Source organism: Equus przewalskii, chromosome 24 (assembly GCF_037783145.1).
Source record: "Equus przewalskii isolate Varuska chromosome 24, EquPr2, whole genome shotgun sequence".
Classification (NCBI taxonomy): Eukaryota; Metazoa; Chordata; class Mammalia; order Perissodactyla; family Equidae; genus Equus; species Equus przewalskii.
In genome coordinates, this window is record NC_091854.1 from 15,922,919 (window position 1) to 15,945,165 (window position 22,247).

At 37.9% G+C, this 22,247-nt stretch overlaps 1 long non-coding RNA gene across 5 annotated transcripts in view; it reads right to left on the reverse strand.

Moving 5' to 3' along the window:
• Window positions 1-21,908, reverse strand: part of LOC139079042 (uncharacterized) — a 114,239-nt gene extending 92,331 nt beyond the window's left edge. For 4 of the 5 annotated variants that reach the window (XR_011532303.1, XR_011532304.1, XR_011532306.1 and 1 more), the window contains exons 1-3: window positions 21,779-21,902; window positions 7,100-7,224; window positions 5,789-5,911 (exon numbers count right to left, since the gene is read on the reverse strand). This is a non-coding gene — a long non-coding RNA (uncharacterized lncRNA). Of the gene's footprint in view, window positions 1-5,788; window positions 5,912-7,099; window positions 7,225-21,778 lie in introns of all 5 variants that reach the window. The other variant, XR_011532305.1, reaches the window with a different exon arrangement.
• Between the last annotated feature and the right edge of the window lie 339 nt (window positions 21,909-22,247).

Below are 22,247 nucleotides of genomic sequence, written 5' to 3' on the forward strand. Positions count from 1 at the left end.
CATTGCAGCAGCACATATCTTAGTGTTTGATTGAATATCAGGGAGAAGGTGTGTATACACCCCGGGGTGGGAATCTTGAAGGACATCTTAAAATTCTGCCTACCACAGTCGTTTACAGAGAAAAGTTTTACCCATATGATTAGTTTTGAGGAAACTGAGATTCCAAAGGTTTAGTTGACTTGCCCAAGGACATCAAACTGAGAAATATTTCCTAATAAAATATCATAGGGGATATTTGGCAATGTTTGGAGACATTTTTGGTTGCTACAATTGGGGAAAAGCTGGAAATCTTTTAGCTGGCCCAGGTTGAAGTTCTATTAATATACAAGAAGAGAACAGACACTGGAGACCACTGGCAGTCTCTGCCAAAGATTATGCTCATTTATGCCAGGCAATTCCCTCAGAATGCAGCTGGAGTGTAGTGGAAACAGTCCTCAGCCAGCTTCTGTGTCCTGCAAATATATGTCAACAAGAAGCTTTCGGTTTGACGCAAGATTTCTCAAATTTAGCAATACTGACATGTTAGGCCAGATAATTCATCATATGGGGGCGTGTCTTGTCCGTAGTAGGTGTTTAGCAGCATCTCTGACATCTATCTACTAGATGTCAATAGTGCTGCTACCACCTCCCTCCCCCACCACCAAGTTGTGACAAAAAATCTTCTTCTCGGGGAGGAGCAAAATTGCCCTCAGTTGGGAACCACTGCTCTAAAGGGCAAAAGCAATCCCTCCCTCGACTCTCCTTTCTTTTCCATTGGCTTGAAGGCAGACATGATGTCTGTAGCCAGAGCAGCCACCATGGACCACACTTTGGAAGCCAAATGCTGTGGATGCTACAGCTAAAACTGAGTGAGCCTGGTTCCTGACACCATAGTCTGGACTGCTTACACCTAAATTGTAACAAGAGATGGAAATAAACCTCTGTCTTGTTTAAGCCACCATATTCTTGGTTTCTATGTTACTGGCCTGGAGTTTTTTTATCCTAACTAATACGTACTTCCTGGGAAAGCCACTTTTGCAGAGCCGGTAAGTGTTGCACATATTGCCTGTTGCCTTAAAGTCTTGTAGTTCTGTTTCTTTTTTGTTATCCAGCACATTATCCTTATGATATAGCCTGTCCCCAAAGAGGCAATCCTTACAATGAGAAGCTGTACTTGATTCTTCAGTAAATACATACTTTGTTTGAGCGCGTGGTAACAACCCAAACAGAGGTTTCCGTTGTAAACATTTGTTTCACAAGCAAACAAATCCAAATTGAAATGTTTCTTTTCATTGTTGCAGTGGAATATCCAGTTGCTTTCTGGTCATTAGAGACTGCTGAATGCTTTTGTAAATGTTTCCACAGGCTGTTGGCCACTGCAGGCCCATCTCTCTCCCACTGCTCAAGAATTTCCTAATGGTCAGGAACTCCTCAGAGACTCACCCAGGACTTCAGTGGTTGCCTGATGGACGTGATCACCAAAATGATCTTGCATCTGGGAAAGGAGAGACTGCTTTTTTTTTTTTTTAATCAGAGCAACTTGCTGTTTCATTGAATACATTACTGTCTTTGGATTTATTAAGCATATATAAGAAACAGTATTAATGCATTCAAGCCATTCATCAATAGTTTACCAAGTGATTTTCGGTGACCTAAGAAAGTGCCTCTGTATCACATGTTGGAGATACTTTTTCTGCTATAACAATTAAATATTTTTAGTAGTGTTTGTTTTTTAAGATGAAAATATAAGAGCTGAAAATGAGTTTGGATATATTTGTATCTATTGACACTAGATGTTGCCTGTGAGCACACACCCCTGGCACTTATCCCAATGCCTTTGCCTCCCATATCCATCTACTGAAATGCTGCCTGTATTCCAAGGCTTGATCTCAATTCCTTCTTAAATAACTACAAGCCTCAAAGCTCCTGCCAGTTGCACAGCTCCCTTATGAAGCAAGTGGCCTTGTGTGTGTATGTGTGTGCTTTTTAAAAAAATGTATATTTATTGTGGTTTTTTCCTTATGATGTATTAAACCTGTTCTATTGCCCTAAGAATATTTGATTGGACAAACGATTGTGGCTATAGTCAGAAGCAACCATTTATATCTATACATGCTAAACAACTATCACCAAAGCATCTTAGCTGAATGCTCTGCCCACTAGTGGCAAACTAGCCAAAAAGAAGGCTCTTTTTGCAAATAAACACCATGAGGTAAATCATTCAAGCTCAGGTTGTTATGCTGGGAATAAACCTGGTGGGCATCCTCTTCTTGACGGCATTGGGGCTTCTCCAAGTGAAGACACCACTGAAGGAAATGCATCCCCTGTTACTCCATGTCACAGTACACCTTGAAATAAATTAACATGAAACTCCAATTATCAAGGAAGCATCTTGGGGCCGGCCGGTCGTGCAGTAGTTAAGCGCATACGTTCTGCTTCAGCAGCCTGGGTTTCGCCAGTTCGGATGCCGGGTATGGACATGGCACCGCTTGGCAAGCCATGCTGTGGTAGGCGTCCCACATATAAAGTAGAGGAGGATGGGCACGGATGTTAGCTCAGGGCCAGCCTTCCTCAGCATAAAGAGGAGGATTGGCAGCAGTTAATCACAGGGCTAACCTTCCTCAAAAAAAAAAAAAAAAAAAAATGAAGCATCTTTCTTTTCTGAAAACATATGCTGATTAACTTATGGATCTGCATTATAACTTTTATCTTAATCTCCCTTCCATCAAAGTTAGATAAAAATAAGAAATTTAGAAAATTCAGAAATAATAGGTAGCATTTGTTCAGCATTTACCATATGTCAAGTCCCACCCTTATTATATCATTTAATGCTTACAGCTCAGCGAGAGACAGGATTATTATAATCATTTAACTGCTGAAGAAACTGAGACCTACGAAGGGTACATGTGAGTGTGTGTGTGCGTATGTGTGTGTGCGTGTGTGCATGTGTGTATGTGATTTTTCCCAAGATCACATCGCTAGTAGATGACAGACTGGGTTTCAAACCCAAGCCATCTTAGAAAAAATAAGTACCAACACAAATTTTAAAATACGCTGTGTAATAAAATAATGCTAAAAGGGGATAAAAGATTTATGAAATCCAACGGATAAAAAGGGAGGAAAAAAAAGTAAACAAATGAGCAGTAGACATTGTCCTTCTGACGCAAGTGGCTCTGTGGTCTCTGGGACCATGGTCTTGAGGTGTCTAACGAGAATCTCAAAGGTTGAGCATGAAGAGCAAAGCACATGGCAGGACCTCATTTTTGGGCAAATTCAGGACACTCAGGCATGTGGCTCTGCACTTTACTCAAAGCCAGCATGACCATGGTTGAATGGGCCTTGACATTCTAGATCTTGGCGCCTCCCTTGCTAGTATAGTGAAAGTGGACCTCACTTACTCTGGTACCTTATTCTCTTCTCAGTGAGCTCCACGGGCCTGCACGGCATTATCAACAGGCATGCATGTGTTTGGACCTTGGATCTTGGTTTTGCAACTTCCTAGTTGTAGAAACAATGACAGGTTTTCCAAATTTCATGCATCTCAGATTAAACAGTCATAGTGCTCTTGTGAAATTAAATAAAATAAAACTTCAGGCAGCAGTCACATGATGGAGCCCATAATGGTTAGGCATATGTTATCAGTCCTCAAGGTACCAATCAAGTCATATTCATATTGGCACCACCAGGGACAACTTCTACAGCCCAGTGAGCACTTGGTTAATGTTTAATTAAACTCTATTGGCCACAGAGTTTAAGAAATTTTCCACGCTCTTTATTTACTGTCATTAATCTGAAGTTCTGAAATGCTGGCCCTGTTTATGATTTTTCCTCTCTCTGGTTAGATAGAAGTTTTGTGATAATGATACTCATTGTGGTAGGGTTTGACCTGCGTGTTTCTTCTTTTATGTGAATACAATGCAGGAGAAGGAAAGAATTAGACACACGGTAAACCCTGTGATTTGAATTTCTTGGTTGTTCTCTTGCTATGATTTCCCAACTTCATATTGCTGAAATGCTTATTTCATGATAGGTTTGAACTGATTTCTTTTTACTCTTTAGCAGAATGGGTGTGATTTCCATCCACATTTCTGCAAAGAAGAAAAAAATAATACACTCCTACCTGAGAAAGATGTTCAATGATTTTGATTGTGTTTCCTGAATGAACATGTTACTTCTTAATGGGCCTGACATTCCAAACAGTTCAAAAGAAAAAAACACAAATGCAGACAGCAAACGTGCAAGCAGCTCTACTACGTCCGGGGACACTGAGTGCAAGGTGGTAAAGTTTAAAATATTATTATTGTTTAGCTCAGCTTTGAAAATTTGAGAAAAACATGGAAATCTTCTGTTCTGACAGTCACTGGGGCAATCACTCCAGGTGTTTTTTTGTACCAGAAGGCGAAGTGTGGCAGGCCTAGGCCAAGGTTGCAGGTCTCCTCTACAAAGGCCTATGATGTAAGTCTACTATGCTTTAAAAAAAAAGGCAGAGAGGGCGGGCGGAGTGAAATACAGACTTGGCCAATTAAAGGCTATTTCCTTTCCGAGCACCCCTCCGCATCCCCAGATGAGCGTCATATCAATCTTACACGGTCTAGATGTAAGAACACACTTTGCCACAGTGTTAAGAATGGATGCTTTGGAAGGAAAATCTGTGGATTTGGATCCCAGACTGCCACTTAATAGCTATTTGGCCTTTGGAAAGTTACTTAATATTCTTTATGCCTAAATTTTCTCACCTGTGAAATAGTGACACGAATGTGACCCACTCATAGAGTTCTTAGAAGGATTGAATAAATTAATATACACACAGCAGTTAGAACAGTACCTGGCATGTCATAAGCATATTAGGACACATACATAAGCTAATAAATATTAGCTATTGTCTGTCTGAATTTGATGTTGTTACACATATATTTCCACTGTTTTTGCCAGTTTGGAATGCCTGCCTCTTTTCAAATCCAAGTTGTTGGTTGTTTGACACATTGAAAGGAACATATATAACTGCCAGTTTTGAGGCTGAGAGGATACAGGAGGGGGAGGCGGTGTAAATATACCCATAGACACAAACCTAGGCAGCTAAGTACTCTGTTTATATGCAGGTATTATCATGGATGATGGCCTCTTGCTTTTTCCAAAAGCAAAATAATTAGGAATATATTTCCGCTTCTTTTGTATCAGCTCTAATAGCCCCATAATTGGCACAAATTTTCAACCTGGTGACCCATTCAGGCCTATCGACAAACTTTGCATCTGATGGCTGTCCTTTTTGCCCCCTAAAAGACCTCTAGGCTTCGTTTAAACTGTTGTTGCTAGAAGTGCTATTAGGATGAAACAATGAAACACAGGAGTGAAAGGAGCAGACAGTAACTCACACAAATACTGAAACAAAAGTAATTAACGCAAACTGCTGCTTCTCTGAACTCGAGCTTGTCACTGGCCCACTATGAATTTTCATTCAAAATGTAAACTTCTTTACTTCTATTAAATTTCATTAGGTGCTTTATGGAGGAATTTAAATAAAGTAGAATTTCCTTCTCGAAGTACCCACAACCTGGGAACATAGAAATATGTACCCGTTTATTCACACACGCACAACCAAAATAGTACAATAGTGCTGCTGTTTTCATGGTGTTCCTAGCATGTCTGATTGATGAATCACTCATAGAATTTTTCTCATTAAAAACAGATAAAGCTTTCTTACTTTGAGAAAGGCCCTATAACCAAGCTTCAAGACTCTGCCTTTTCCTCACCTTCTTTATTTCACAGGTTACACAAATTTTACTGCTCCCTTGACGTGATCATCACTTACCTTCTGATCCTCCATTTTACCCAGTCTATCTGCCGCTCTTAGTTTTCAGCACTCAGTAAACGGAATAGCTTGTCTCATGACAATCTGAATGTTTCCTTCTGCTTTTCCTGTATTCGGTAACATCTAAAATGGTGATAAAGTTTAACGAGAATGACTTGCTCAATATCCTTGTAAAACATTATTTCCCTAATTTGCGTCTTTCCTTTTCGTTCTGCCAGGTACATTTTAAAAGCGGGGATGGAGTCTTAGTCTTATTTGTAGATTCAGTGCCAAGAGGCCTGGTATACAGTAGGTCCTCACAATATTTTTGATAGACTGTTGAATTGAAATGACTAGTTACCTTAGTTTTTACACATACATTTATTCTACCTCAAATACGCTTGTGTTCTGAGCTAGGTAACCAGTTTACTTAAAAACTCTTGTCTACCATCGGCTTGCATGAAGTATGTTGTGGATAAGGAGCAGATGATTTTGCAAGATAAATGTTTCCTTCTAAAGCTTTTTGAAAATTTAATTTCTTCATGAAAGTAAGGAGATTCTGGTTCAACAATTCCCTTGATCATGTCCATAATCAAAGTCAAATTTTATACGATTATCTAGTGATGTGGGAAATGTTCATGCTATATGTGTCAGAAGAATAAAACTAGCTTGGCATCCTGTCCTCCCCCAAGACGGAGACTGCAACAAGCGCATTTTCTAAGAAGTTATCGCTTATAGCCAGAATCTAAAAACTTTAGCTGAGCCTTCTGTAGCTTAAGTATTCTTAACAGGTACGTGGCTTAACAGTGTCATGTTTCTTATTCCCAGAAGGCTGCCTGGCCACACTTTGAAAGGTGATGTGTGTATAAATGAAAGTATCTAATATAGCTCTGCCTAGTGATGTGAAATGATTTCTCCAGTGTTAGAGAGGTGACTTTGCGCACTATAGGAAACTAGGATTTTTAAAGATTTTATTTATTTATTTATTTATTTATTTATGCTGAGGCAGAATAGACCTGAGCTAACATCTGTTCCAATCTTCCTCCACTTTATATGTAGGTCTCCACCACAGCATGGCTGATGAGTGGTGTAGGTCCATACCTAGAACCGAAACCCACAAACCTGGGCCACCTAAGCGGAGCATGCCAAACTTCACCACTATGCCACAGGGCTGGCCCCTGTACAGTATAGGAAACTAGGATTAACTTCTACCTTTACAACAGTAGCAATATTAATAACACTAATATAACACCTCCTATATGCAAGGCACTAAGTGTATTATGCGTATTAATTCATTTAATCCTCATAACATTCCATGAGAAAAGTACTCACATTATCCCCATTTTGCTATTTGCATTTTCACAGAGAGTTGCAGGCTGGAGTTTAGGAGAACAAGGTCAGAAACTGGAGGGTGCCCAGGAATCCAAGAATGTGGTTAACATCTTGGGTGCCTTTTCCTTAAATTATGAGAAAGTCAAATTCAGTAAAGACATTTTACAATTTTCTTCCTGTCATTGTAATTTCCTCTAGTTACCCTAACACATTAATGTCAAATACACACGCAGAGACTTGAATTGAGATATTGCAAAGAAAATGGACAAAAAACAAAGGAAGGCGTAGTCTACCTTACATATCTCTAGCCACCATGCTTTCAGGGTGGGAGCAACACTCTAGAGGGACTGTGTCCCAGAGTTCCAGAGGAGACCAGCAGAAAAGTGCAAGGCAAACCTATTACTAATCTGGGAGTAGCAGGGAGCAGAATATGGCTCCAAGGAACTGCTTGGACTAACGTAGCAAAATGAAACATCCTTCCTCACAGTACACATTAGAAATTAGAGGTGGTGATTTTTGTTGGGGGGTGAGATTAAAGGCGGTACTTGGGTTACATGTCATCAAATGATAAAAACAATTAAGAGAACAATCTGATGCTAAAAGAAGTCTATGTGCTGTGTTAGCAGTGATTTTGGGGGAAGGAAGTATGAGTGACTTTTAATGGCTTTTTGTGCTATTGTGCATTTTTATAATATCTTTATGATTTATAAGCACTACTTTTTATATCAGAAAACTGCTATTAAAAAGGAATTATGGATACATAATCATGGATAGCCAAGCATGGCACTAATACTTTAAAGATCATCTTGTTTAGAAAGTCACATGCTATCTCTTAGAGACCAACACATTGGTGCCTTTCAGCTTGCTCCACCACTTACCAGCTTTCAACGCTGGGCAAGCTGTTTTGACTTTCCTTGCCTCAGTTTCTTTGGCTATAAAGCAGGACAATAGTACTTTCTCATATACAGATTGCAAAAAGGCTTAAATGGAATAACACATGTAAACACTTAGACCAGGACCCAGCACACAGTAAATGTTAGCTAATATTTTTTAATTCTCACAATCACACTAAAGACAAGATTGAAGGAGAGAAGTTGGAATCAGTTGTCTAAGGTCAAAAGTCATGGAAATGTTGGAATCAATTTGAATACAGATATAGCTAGAATGAAATTCAATTCTCTGCCCAAGATTCTGTTATTGCTATTGGCAAAACACTCAAAGACTCACGCCCCGACTGAGTGAGTGATTCTTTGGCGATCTGATTAACCTATTAAAATAGGGCCAACATCCTTTTCTCCTTCCTTTTTTTTTTCTTTTGAGTTTTTCTTCTTTTCAGTTCTCTAGTCCAAAGTGACGGGATTATAAACACAGATGATAATATTGATGTTGTATTAGATTAAGATCTTTAAAAATACCCAAAAGACAGTGTTAAACGGGACAGAATTCTATTTCTGTCTCCCATAATAGTCCAGACGTAAGCAATACAGGGTACATGGGACAACACTACCATCCTCAACAGGTGGCTTCCAAAGTTGATCCTGGCATCACCATTTCCCAGCAAGCAGGAAGAGAGGGAAAGAGAAAACCTGTGGCAAGTACGTTTAAAGAGATAGGTAAAGAAGTTGCGCATATCACTTCTGTACCCATCATATTGATCAGAGAGGCCAAACCTAGGTGAAAGAGAGAATGGGAAATATAGGCTGCACATTCTATTACTAAATAATGATGGAGAGAACAGATGTAGAGAGGGCAGTTCCAGGCTCACCCATAGGAGTGTAGTGAGCAAAGGGACATGATTTCTAATGTCTCAGAGTTTCTTTTATAAATTATATTTCTGTCTAATGACTGACAGTGGAAAGCTGCATGGTCATTGTGGCAAGGACCTATCACAGATTTGTTATTGATCGTCATCACATTGCTGAAACCAGCACCTTTCTTCTATTATAACAACTGATGCTTTTGCTTCCTGTTTCAGGACTACCTATGTGAACAGTGCCCCCAGAACTGTGCAATACAATAACGCTAGTGAAATTGTTTCATATTAAATTGCACTTTACTTTAATGTTCACAAGTTACACGGATAATTTGACAATTTTTTCTCCTGTCGAAAAACATGTGAATGATTTAACTGTTTTGTTTTGGTTGCTAGGAAACTTGGAATAATCCACAGCCTACTTTTATAAATATATAGGGCTGATGCGTTAAATTTTTCCCTTTTGTCATCTTATTATTCTACGTTATTTTTTTTCACTATGATTTATTTAATTTTTATATATTTTTATAATTCACTTGTAGGAATGATGTGTGTATACAAACAAATAACAAATCCTGGAAATTTCATCACCATAAGGCACTTTGAAATTCTACTACATTTATTTACTATATGATTCCTTTCATAATTAAACATGTCTGAAGATTGCAATTTTTACTTTAGCTTAAACCATCTTTGATTGTTAAAATGATAGGAAATTCGTTAATAAGTTTGATCATTCCTTACACAAAGACATGAATGTGAAGCTGCGAGTTGGTAAATCAAGAACTTACTTTTCGTTTGGAACAAATGTGATCAGTTTAACTTACCCTTAATCAGGAAAATGTGATGCTTACGTATGGCACTATCTCTTCAGTAGATTTGCAAACTAAAAAGGATTTTGCTTATGATAGAAAACTGAAATGCCCATAGTGACTCTAACTTTTTTTTTAATCATGAGGGTAAAAAGATGGATCACTTTAGGGGAAAGCCTGTGGCTCACGATGAAAGTTTTAACACTTTTCCCGGGATTACCTACACCTCTAGCAGAAAAATCTTTTCTGACCCTATGGGTCTTTGCCATGGTTTAAGCCAGTCGGGACTTTTCAGAATGGTGGATAATCAATTTAGCCTGATTAAATGCAGTTCCCATCTTAAATTATGCAAAATGTAAGGACCCGCGGGTCGAACCTGAGGTAGAACTGAGACCCGTAGGCATTCTAGCAGTTAAGCCATGGAGGGCTGTGGAGACTGCCATGGGAATGTGATTCTTAGCTGAATTGCTTTGAATAATTCTCCTTGCTTAGAAGCAAACGATGATGCATACTGCTGAAGTCCAAAGAAGAAAAATAGTTTAACGATTTAGATTATGAGCATCAATATGAGAAAACCTGCAATGTAAAGCCCCTTCAGTCGATAACAGGACAGTTTTGTAAACCACTTAAGGCTGTGATAAAATCCTCCTTGACTGGCCCACGAGCAGCTGTGACAAGTTGAATTTATTTCCTCTCTTACCAGGAAGCTTTGCAGGAAACTCTTAACATATGGTGCTTTTCGCTTCCATCTAGAGCCATAAATGTTATTGGAAAAGGATGTTCCCAAGAGCAGCGAGTTTCTGACGTCTCTGCCAAATGGAGTCCAAATGATCCTTCTGTGGTTCTGAATTCCCTGAGTTCTTAGGAGTTGGCAACCAAGGGTCTCTGATCTAAACACAGCTCACTAATTTAATTATTTTATTATAGATTTGTGGAAGCTCTTTCAGACCGGTGACTTAGCATCTGTATTGTATCTAGCTGTACTGGAAACACAAGTTAGAAGGGTGCAAATATTTTGTTTCTTAATTGCTTTCGTTTGAAAACTTGGAAATCATTTCACACAGAAACCAGGCACCACAAACTGAACACAAAAGAATGTGAAATTGCGATAAGTCAAATTTGCCGAAAGTGTTCTCACGTTTAGAGCTTTTCATACCGTACACGGATGCACAACCTACTCCTGTGTGGTGGTGTGGTAGTAAATGCTCGCAGGGATTAGCAGTCATACAAAAATGAAGTATTGCCAAGAAAAATCATTGACTATCTTATGTATAGTTTATAAGACTCCATAAAGTGCTGAATACACACCAGAGGGCACATCCTTATTTAATAATGTCTTTTTGGAGCATTTCATTTTAATAAACTAGGAGGACAACATTGATGCTTTGACCATTAGAAGTTTGCTGCTAGCTGAAGCAGCACCATGATTGCTAAATTCAAACTAATGGCACCAGCAAATATATATCGTCAATGCAATGAGCTATGTTGAAATGTCATTCAGTTTGAGACAGAAAATGCATTAAAATAAAATATCTGAAAATCCACATGTTTAAAGTTGTGTGGTAAATTTTTTTTTAAAGATGTAACAGTTCTTTTAAAGATTTTATGTTTTTTTTTCCTTTTTCTCCCCAAAGCCCCCCAGTACATAGTTGTATATTCTTCGTTGTGGGTCCTTCTAGTTGTGGCATGTGGGACGCTGCCTCATCGTGGTTTGATGAGCAGTGCCATGTCTGCGCCCAGGATTCGAAACAACGAAACACTGGGCCGCCTGCAGCGGAGTGCGCGAACTTAACCACTCGGCCACGGGGCCAGCCCCTGTGTGGTAAATTTTTAAGTATTACATAATTCTGGACTGATTATTGTCATATAGATATATAAAACATGTACATGTATCTTTAACACTTTATAGCATTTTAATAATATTTTGGGACTTAAAATTAATTATTTTGTAGTCATGAAAATTGAGTATTATCTCGCATATTTTAAAGTTTCACAATACATGAAATGAATCAAAGACTCAACCTCAATGCATGTGTGTATATATGTGTGTGTATATGTTCTCTATATATGTTTCACTATGTACAAGTAAATACCTATCACATGCATGTGTACTGAGTATAGAAACAATTTATGGGAAAAAGTACATATATACTAACCTACAGTTCTTATGCTATAGAAAAAACATTTAAAAAATTTAATTGTAATTATAATTTAACAGCTGTCTTTGAAAAACTTAATGATCATTGAGTCTTTGAACCCAAAGCAAGTCTTAACACTCTGAAAGGGGAAGAAAAAAATTATACTGATAGCTGTGCATTTTAAGACAATTACAAAATTAAGCAAGTTAATCAATATAAACAAATCAGCAATATAAAATCTTTTAAAATTCAGTTTTAAAATTTTTATTCTTGCTAACTTAATATTTAAGACTCAATAAACATCTTAAAATTAGCGATAATGTTGACTTAGAATACCACTTTTAAATAATGATTTTAATTTCATCTTTTCTTCAGTGTGATGCATATCATCATGCTCATTTTATCACTACGTTGTTAAACAAATTTCTAAATTAACAGAGCACTTCTCAGAAATTCTGAGACAGCATTGGCCTTTTCTATTGGTATTCACCCTTTTCAGGAGATTCTGTCCCTAATTTTATTATTGCGAGCGTTATAATTATTTTCTGAAAGACAAGTCCCTAATAGCAATGCCATAGAAAGAGAACACAATTCTAGATGCCATTTAGCTATCATCTCGTATATCTTTTTAAGCAGATAGCTACTTTAATACTGAAATTAATTGCATATGCAGCATGATTTATTATTAATATAAACATACAACCCCAACCATGGCATAATTCATTTATTTACTTTCTCAAATTTTTACTTTGCAAAATTGTTTTCTTTAGTTTAAAACAAAAAGGAGATTTATTGGACACCTACCAAGATATATATCATGACTTCCATATAACTTTTTATCTTCCAGTTTTTGGTATTTTACTTGGTTCTAAAACTAATTACAGGTTTTCAAAATATCAAGAAGAAAAGTGGCATAAAAAAGACTCAGTTGTTTGGTATCCATCATGCCACGATTAAATAATCAGAAACAATTTGATGGTTGACTGAAATTATGATGTTGCAAAAACCTAAACCTTAACTTATGAAATTCTCTTGTTTAAAGGGAAAAAAACTATAAAGCAAGTGTGGTTGAAACCAGCTTTGAAAAAAAAAAAGCTGTTTTCTAGACCCATTGACATTCTAGAACTAGAAGGAAGTTTGGATGTCATCTAATGCAAACCCCCAATTTTTCATCCGAGGCAAATCAATCCAGAAATTATAAAACACACAGATTTTGAGAGCTGCAAGGACCATTACGAGATGATGGAATAAATTTAAATCATGGCAATTCTGGTTGTTTCATCGAAACAGGTATCTAGAATGAACCAAGCAGCTATTGGACAAAGCCCGTGCATCTTGGCCCCTAAGAAGCTGCTCCATTTACATCGTCACTTGGGTTAAGTGAGGACAATTGAAATAAAAAAGTAATTGAGCTTTTATGTTGGAAGGGCAAAGATTAACAAGGCCAATGCTCTTGCCCAATAAGTGAGGCCCGGAGAAGTAACGCCAATTCCCAATTAAATTTGATGTACTTTTTAATTATATGTTCCAATTCAGCAGGGTAATTTGCCTACTCCAGATTTTGTCACTCAGGCAAACACAGTGTTCAATGGAATATAAAAGTTAATTTGAGAGAAGAAATTGGAACTTTACTAAAAAACAAATTTGTAATTCTTTACTTCCATGAATGTGAATAAATAATAATGTGTTTTTAACCATATAAGATTTCCCGAACTGATGAATAAGTGAAACTTGATTTTCCATAAAAGATATGATCAAATAATATCCAACTAGTTACCACTTTGGTTTGGTATATTACGTACCCGTCACTCTTCACATATTATTTGTCTCTTTCCAATCTTATGCCTCACATTAATATTTTTCTTGCTTTTCCTCTTTCCTTTGGTTTTCCATCACATTTCATTCATGGTAACCTCTCTAAGGCATTTCTCCTTATTATAATAATGTTCTAAATACTAGACGGGATCAACAATGACAGTACACCATCAAGAACTTGAAGATGTCTTTCTGAAAGTTTTACTAACAGTTATTTGACTTGTTATTGATCTGCAATATTGACACACACAAAACAAAAAGCAGACAGTGTTAAAAACCGAGGTTCAGTGAAAAAATTTTTCTACTATCCGATAGAGAAAAAATAATATTAATCAACTAGGAGAATTGTGTTAGAGGAGGCAAAAAAGAAGAAAAAAAGCTAACCTTAATTCTGGTTACTAAGGATAATTTATCAGATCTCATCATGACCTGGAAAAGTCTGTTCATTCACCACCATTTTCTGCTTCTTACTCTCTGAATCTTTCTAGTCGCCCAGGCTATAATGACATTTGGAATGTTGTCTGTTTTAAGTCACTTTCTTTTGAAAAGGTCACCCATTAGTGCCATATACCATAGCTGTGGCATCTGGCAATCACTTGGTACTCGAGCTAAGATAGCAACTTTCTTCTCCTTTATAATCACTTTATAGTCACTGATATATAAACCCAATTTAGTATAGCTTAAACGCAATACCCTTTCAAAAAAGTGACTGAGGGGAGCTTTAAAACCCTCAAGATTTGAACCTCAGCACACAAACACAATATATATATCTCTCACCATCAAGGTCTGTGAGTATTTCTAACTCTACCCTCCATTTTGTAAATAGGCAGCCCAGTTAGATTGGCCAAAAGAAAGCTTATATCCCAGCACAATATAGGAGGGAATTTGTACCCTCCTCTATAACCTGCCAAAACCTTGACGGGCCAAGATATGCAGACTTGCTTCCTGCCATGCATTCTTGCCTCTGCCCCAAAATGAGAAAAAACAGAGAGTCCTGTCTATATCATGTGTACTATTTTAATATCAGTCAAGTCGATAACATACACAAATACCTTCTTTTAATTATTTTCTCTGCTTTCAAGTAATTGTTAAGATAAGGTTTGTGCACTCAAATAATCATGCCTGAAAGTTGATGCTGCTTCAGTTTATCAAGGACAAAGTTGACAACTGTATTTATAAAATTTGAGAGTATAATTAAACATGTATTCGTTTTTGAACTAGGAATAAGTCAGCTGTGTAAATTAGCACATGCCCACAGGTCTCGAGCATTAAAGACACTATTGAAGTGTTGCAAACCAAAGGTGGATAACACAATACTGCTTATAACCCAGGGCTCCAGACTTGAAGGAACCTTAGCTTTGGAATGAGGCGGCTTGTCTGGAGTTCCTCTTTCTGCCATTTATTCTCTTTGTGACCTCAGGTAAATTCCTAAACTGCTCTCATTATCTGTATAAGGAAAGGAACTCTGGTTTGTTGTGAGGGTTAAGAGAATTCTTGTTTATGAAAGTGGCCTTGTTTATGAAAGTGTAAACTCATCTACAAATTTGAAAGATTGTTGCAGACAATAATTGTCAGACTTATCAGACATATAGTCCTTGTGACAGTATTTGCAAAGGCTCATGTACAGTTAGCTTTAAAACAAACAACTATAACAATAACCAACATTGGTTAAAGTTGATCCCATCCCAAATCTTTAGACCCTAGTATTATTCTTACTTCTTTTCTCTTCTAATATAATTTGAATTGAAGCTACAGCAAACTCTGACCAGAAACTTCTATCATTAGAAGTCTCTCGTCTCCTCATGTCTAATGAAATCTGCTTCTCAGTCTCATTATTACCCCTCCCCTCCCCATCCCTCGATAGCTCACTATTGTCTCAGTTCATCAGCTCCTCTTCTGGCCTCATTTGCTTGCCTAACCAGCCTTGACACTAGGGTCAGCCACTTTATTAGATTTTCACACTCTTTTGCCCCAGAGCTGCCATTCCAATCCCCAAGACTGGGTAAATACCATCATTTGAGTTCTCAGCTGCCAGTCCCAGGCTGCCAAATGCTGCCTAAGAAAGTTGCAAAGCCAGGTTGAGTGGTTCCACTACAGCTCCGGGCTCTCTGAAGTCAGCTGGGCCCTCACTGCTGCTTGACAGTACTTGTTCTCATCAATGATTTACGGCTCCTTGTATTCCCCATAGTGTCAATTCCAAGACTGCTTCCCACCCTCCATTTCTTATGTGATATGATCTCCTGCTTCCCAGAGAAAGTCAAGGCCAATGCTTGATTCCTCCTTTTTTTCTCTTCATCAAAATCTCAACTTTTCCTTCTGACCTCGTGGGAAAATGTTCTCCTCTCCCATGCTAAGCCTTTCACTTAGCCGCGCCCTCTTCTTTCACTGAGACTTTATTACCACTTTTGTTTATATACCCCCATAAAAGTTTTTCCTGGTTTAGGCATTCTCTGAATTAATTTTTGTTTTTTTTTTCCTTGAAAAAGTCTTGAACGGAGAGGATAGTTTACACTTATTGTTTCTACTTTCTTGCCACGTGCTCATCCCTTGTGATCTGCTTTCTGCTCCAATAAGCAAATCCAACGATGGCTTTTCTTCCCTCCCCCTTTTAGTTCTTTGTAAAGTAATTGATATTATTGACACTGCACAGTCTTGAAATTGCCCACTATGTTCCCTGCAAAACCATCCTCTCCCAGTTCACATTTCATTTCAGTGGTACCCATATCTTCCCAGACACTCAGGATTCACACTCTCGAGTCGTGTTTGCCTCCTCACTCTCCTCTGCACCTTATGGTCAATAGCCGACGTGTTCTCTTGCTTCCATTTCTGCAATATTTTTCACACTTGCACTCTGTCCAAAATTACTTTTTCCAGGACTACTGAAATTGGTTAATGCAATTTCTGCCTAACCCCTTTTCTTTCAAGTCTTTTCCCTGGCAATATACTTGCATCCTGGGATTTTCAGGTTCTTCTTCAATCTGTCACAATTTTTATTCTTAGCTCTTTCCAACTTTATCCTGTCGTAAGGAACTCCTTGTTCTTCTCTTTATGAAACCTGAGATTACCATGCACTTACCTCTACCCAGAAACAGGAAGTAGAGGAGGGGGCCAGGTAAGTCACGTTATGTGGCATTTGCACCTCCAAACCCAATAATGCTGATACATACGACATCTGATTAAAAAGAGCATGAAGTGGGGCCGGCCCGGTGGCGCAGCAGTTAAGTTCACATGTTCCGCTTCCGGGGCTTGGGGTTCACCCGTTCGGATCCCGGGTGCGGACATGGCATGGCTTGTCAAGCCATGTTGTGGCAGGTGTCCCACATATAAAGTAGAGGAAGATGGGCATGATGTTAGCTCAGGGCCAGTCTTCCTCAGCAAAAAGAGGAGGATTGGCAGCAGATGTTAGCTCAGGGCTAATCTTCCTCAAAAAGAAAAAAGAACATGAAGTGCTTGGGTACACAGATCTTTTCAGATTCTAAAAATTCATCAAGCTGTATATTTATGGTATATGCACTTTTCTTTTTGTATAACATACTGTATTTTCTATATGCATGGTATACTTTGACAAAAAATGTATGGATAATATACTTTTCTGCATGTATAATATACTTCAATATTTTTTTAAAAAACAGCATCAAGGACAGGCTTAAATGAGCAAGGGAAAGGAAAAGATGGCAACATATAGTCTGAGCAACGCTTCAGTAGGATAAAAGAAACCAAGCAAAATTTTTTTCAGGAATCACTAGTTTTTTTTTTTTTTTTTAATACTGTCTCCCTAAGTCCTTCCAGGCATGTAGCACCCAAAGAAGCAATAGAATCTTCAGGACACCGAGATTACCCATATTCTAGGGAAAACTTTATATTTGGTCATTACTTTGACTACACTTTAGGTAAGACAGTTAGGAAAGATATTTACAATTACAAACATATCTGAACCTATATTGCATCTTTCCAAAAATCATGAAATGACTCAAAAAAGCATGGCAAAAGGCAACTAGCTGATACATTCATTTTCTTCAACTAGAAGTGAGATATCAGTACTACTCCTGAATTTAAAAAAAAAAAACAAAAAACCTCAAGGTTATTGTCTAAACAGGATACTTCAGTACTTGAGCGCAGATTCCAGAGTCAAATCAAACAGACCTGAGTATTGATTCCAGTTTACCTATTCATTGGCTGTATGACCTGGGAGTATAGCCTGAAATCTATGAGTTTCAGTTGCTTCATTGGCAAAATGAACATAACAACCACTACATTGCAGAAATGTGGTGCGAATAAGAAAGGATATATGTAATTTGAATAACACAACGTTGGAAACAATGCACACATTTAATGAATAACTGTTGCTATCTCTTATCTGTTAATATCTATTATCTTATCTAGAAGCTGAACTAAATAAACTTGAGAATCTTCTCTAGTTCTAACTTTCCAAACTTTCAATGTTTCCATTACCAAGGCCTTCTTTTACACAATACTGGCCCTTACTTAGAGATCCTGAGGAAATATTAAAAGGTGGAACAGCCAATCTCATTTGTAGAATATTAATGATGTCATAGTGTCAGTAGACACTTGGGGAGCTACAGTTTGGATGTTATTAGCCTATCTCAAAATAAGCCATTCCCCATTTTAACATCCTCAAATCATTGTGTGTAATTTCTCATTTCTCCTTTATTTTCACTATATTTTATGGTGTTCATTCCCCTCTTGTTGCTAGATTAGATATTACATTAGACAGAAAACATTCTAAGGAAATGTAGGTTTAGGTTTCCAGCGTTAACCCACTTAATTTACAAGGTAATGCAAAATGAAAGAGAATACCGAAGGTCCATTGTAACGGATGCTGTGGCGTGTCACCTAGAACTTTCTGGATTGAGGCACTTGTTCTCCAAGATATTGTGAATGTTAGCTGCTGACCCCTCATGACTGAACCCTTTCTGGCCTCACAAAAGTTTCTAGTCCCCTCCCCAGCAGCAGCCTACTGATAGATTCAGGGTTGAGTGGCCTGGCCCTCTTTCCTTGATTCAAGGCGGCTCTAAAGGGCCATGCCAGCTCCAGAGATTCCCCTGAAACTGCCTGAGCCTTCTCTTGTAATTTTTCCCCTCCTCAATCTTGTCTCCTTCACCTAATAAGAATTGTTCCCCACAAATACAGCATATGCATGCAACTCTCTTAGAGTCTATTTCCTGGGAAACCTCTTCCACCACATCCGTTATTATAAAATATTGCAAAATAATTGACAAGGCATTTTCAATAAATAGCTTTAAAACCAGACAATCTCTGCCTAAGTCTGAAGTCCAAAATCAGTCTCTGAAATATTTTGAAGTCGCTTTCATCCAAATGACCAGACTTATATTAACTCCGTCAACTTCTACAGAGAAGAGAAGGAATGTCGAATCCAAGGCATGTACGGAACAAGGACCCTGTCTGGTTTTCATACAGCCCCTAATATAATCCAGAAGACCTGTGAATAATTAGGGAATTTGACCCTCTCCATTTACGAAGTGGTTGACTTTGTGAAATTTGCCTGTGGTTGGAATGCAGATAGTACCGAGAATGTGATGTAACCTGACAAACTCCACAATGAGATGTTGTGCTCACAGGAGTGTGACATGCCTGGGAATCCCATAGTGGCCAAAAGAAAGTGGCTGCAGCCTGGATAGCATGAGTAAGCAGAGTACGTGATGAGTGAGTTAGTGTTTATTTTCCCTTCTGGTCATTCTGTCCCTATACACAGCTGGTGAGATGACTACCTTTCTGTTTGTCAGATACCCACTCAGCCAGGGGCCAGGGTGCAAGCAGTTGTACCTGTACCAGAAAGATAAAGTGTCAGCTAAAGAATGATCCAACCAGTTTGCACAACTCCTCTTACCTGTGCATAAGTACATGGGTGGGAACCTAGTTTAAGAACGGCTTGAGAATACTAGTCCAATAATAGTCTAACAACAACTTAGAGAAGCATGAGACATACAGCAAATGTCTAAATTAGCTGTTCTCAACTATTTGATCTCAGGTACCCTTTACACTAAAAAATTATTGAGGAGTCTAAAGAGATTTTATGTGAGTTATACATATCAATATTTACCATATTAGACATAAAAAGTAAGAAATTTTTTAAGTATTTATTTATTTACTTAAAATTACAACAAACCATGAGATAACATATATAGTATTTTTATTAAAAATATTTTTCCCGAACAAAAAAACTGGTGAAAAGAGTAGCATATCTACTTTTGCATTCCATCTTTTGCAATATGCTGTTTTGAAAAATGTAAAGAAAATCTGGCCTCATGGAGATACGTAGTTGGAAAAGAAAGGGGTATTTTAGAGATAATGGTAGATATTCTTTCCTGACATTATACCTAACTCGACACATGTTAGTTTCTTAGGGTTAGTTGCAATGTGGAATCTGTAATCATATCATAAACTCTTCATACTCTACTATATTAAAATTATTTGACTAACTTGCACTTTGAATGGATTTTTTACCCATGCTTGATTTTGTAACATCATACATTGGTGATTTGTAAAATACTGACTCATAGAGCAATGCAAATTTTCCAAATGTTGACATATTTGCTTACACGATAAAAAGAAATCACATTTACAAATACCCCCACCAATCTCATGAGAAAAATATTTAAGCACTGGGAAGCTATCCAAATGAAAAATTTCCCCAAATTCTAATTTTTGAAATTAGAATCCTAAATTTCTTTTTGACCTGAAAGCTCAGATCATATCATTGCCAACAAATATTGTATTTTTTCCTGGAAGTGACAAGTTTACCTACTTCATTTTCAATAAAATGTCTGCCAAATACCCAAGCATAAATCACCAAATTTTTCTGCCAATCATTCTTTTAAGTAAAAATGATGTTCCATGGAAAATCAAGCTAGTTCAGCTCACAATTCAAACAATCTTGCAAGTGCTTTTCTCTGAGACAAACATCATGCTTCAGTGGGCAGCAGAATTTCTTTTTGCATAATTCCCATTTTGTCACACTAAATATTAAAAGATTTCATAATAGAGGGCAAGCTTTGATGAAATTAATAATTCTTACTGCTGCATCAACCACATTTTTGAGTGAAATCAGCATTGTTTTTTACATCAAGTATTAGCTAGTGAAGAATATGATGACTACTATTATAGTTAGTGGCATGGCTTTCATTCCTGCCAGGGCACCAGGAGTTTTATCCACCATTGCTTTTACGTCATCAATGCAAAGTGGTTACATTGCAAATGAAAAATGCTATCTTAGTATTTATATAAAAATCATTTTGACCTTGCAGACTCCTAAAAATGTCTCAGCTACACCCAGGGAGTCCGTGGATCGCATTTTGACAATCAAGGATCTAGACTAGGCCTAACCCAAGGGCAAAACCCCCAGCATTTTGGGTGATCATTTGGCACTGTTAGAGTTTCATGTCTGTGAAACTCTAGACATAGGCAAATGGGACAGTAGAGATTCAAATCCCCGGTTACCTTACTCTGCTCCCGTTTCTATCCAATTCACAAAGACAAAACTGGGCTTGAAGGTGGAAATGAGTTTAATGAATATAAACAATTCTTTTTCCCTTGTGGCAGTAGTCTTACAAAATACACTATTACGCCTTTTTCATTTGTCCCTTCTGAAGGTAAAAGTGACCTACCTCCATGACTGGCTCAGTCTTGTCAACTCCGACTAACTGGAACATCAAACAAATGCCCATTGCATTGCAGTCCTCCATCTCTCGAAGAAAAGCTGCTGCACAAACCCCTTTTTAAGAGTGCTTTTGTGTAAAACAACTTCTTCTATTCCCACCAAATATTTCTTTATATCTAACACAAATCTAAGGCTGCAGTGTAAATGCCCCTCCCCCCCATTCTCTTATTAGGTTCGTGTGGAACAGCTAGTCAGCTTGCTCATTATAATAGCCAGGCATATGTTTAAACAGATATTAACTCACCCTTTAGCCCTCTTGCTCCTTCAGCCTACACAATCCTAGTTATTAACCTTTCCTCTCAGGTTCTGTTTTCCTACTCTTTTATCACGTTTGTTACTCTTTGCTGGACTCTCTCCAGTTTCGCTACATTCCTCTTAAAGTGTTGAGAACCACACCAGACACCATTGTTTCTCAAAGTCTTCACCAGCGCCAATATGCCAATAAAGAGGAAATGTTCCCGCCTGGTTTTGGCCTGTCACCCTCCTGTTACTGCATCACTGTGTTAGCGTTCTTAATAGCAGCACTGTTTTGCTGACTGGTATTTGCTCTTAGGTTTGCAATCGCTCCAGACTTTCCGGGGTTGCTACTCATGTGCAGACAGCCCCTGTCTTTTATCTCTGCCTTTTGTTTTTGGCTTCTGATTGGCACATCTTGCCCTTGCCCTATTTGACTTTCCTCTAGGTTTTGCTGCCAATTTCCCTAATTTATCAAGTTCACACTGAGCTATTCCTAGCTTCCGAGATGTAAGCATACCAACCACTTAATGTCATTCACACATGCTCTTGATTCCATCATCCTAGGCATTCATTTACAAAATACTGCTTGAAATTCCAAAAGTCCTATGCACCCCAATGTTTATTGAAGCATTATTTACAATAGCCAAGAAATGGAAGCAACCTAAGTGCACATCAACAGATGATTGGATAAAGA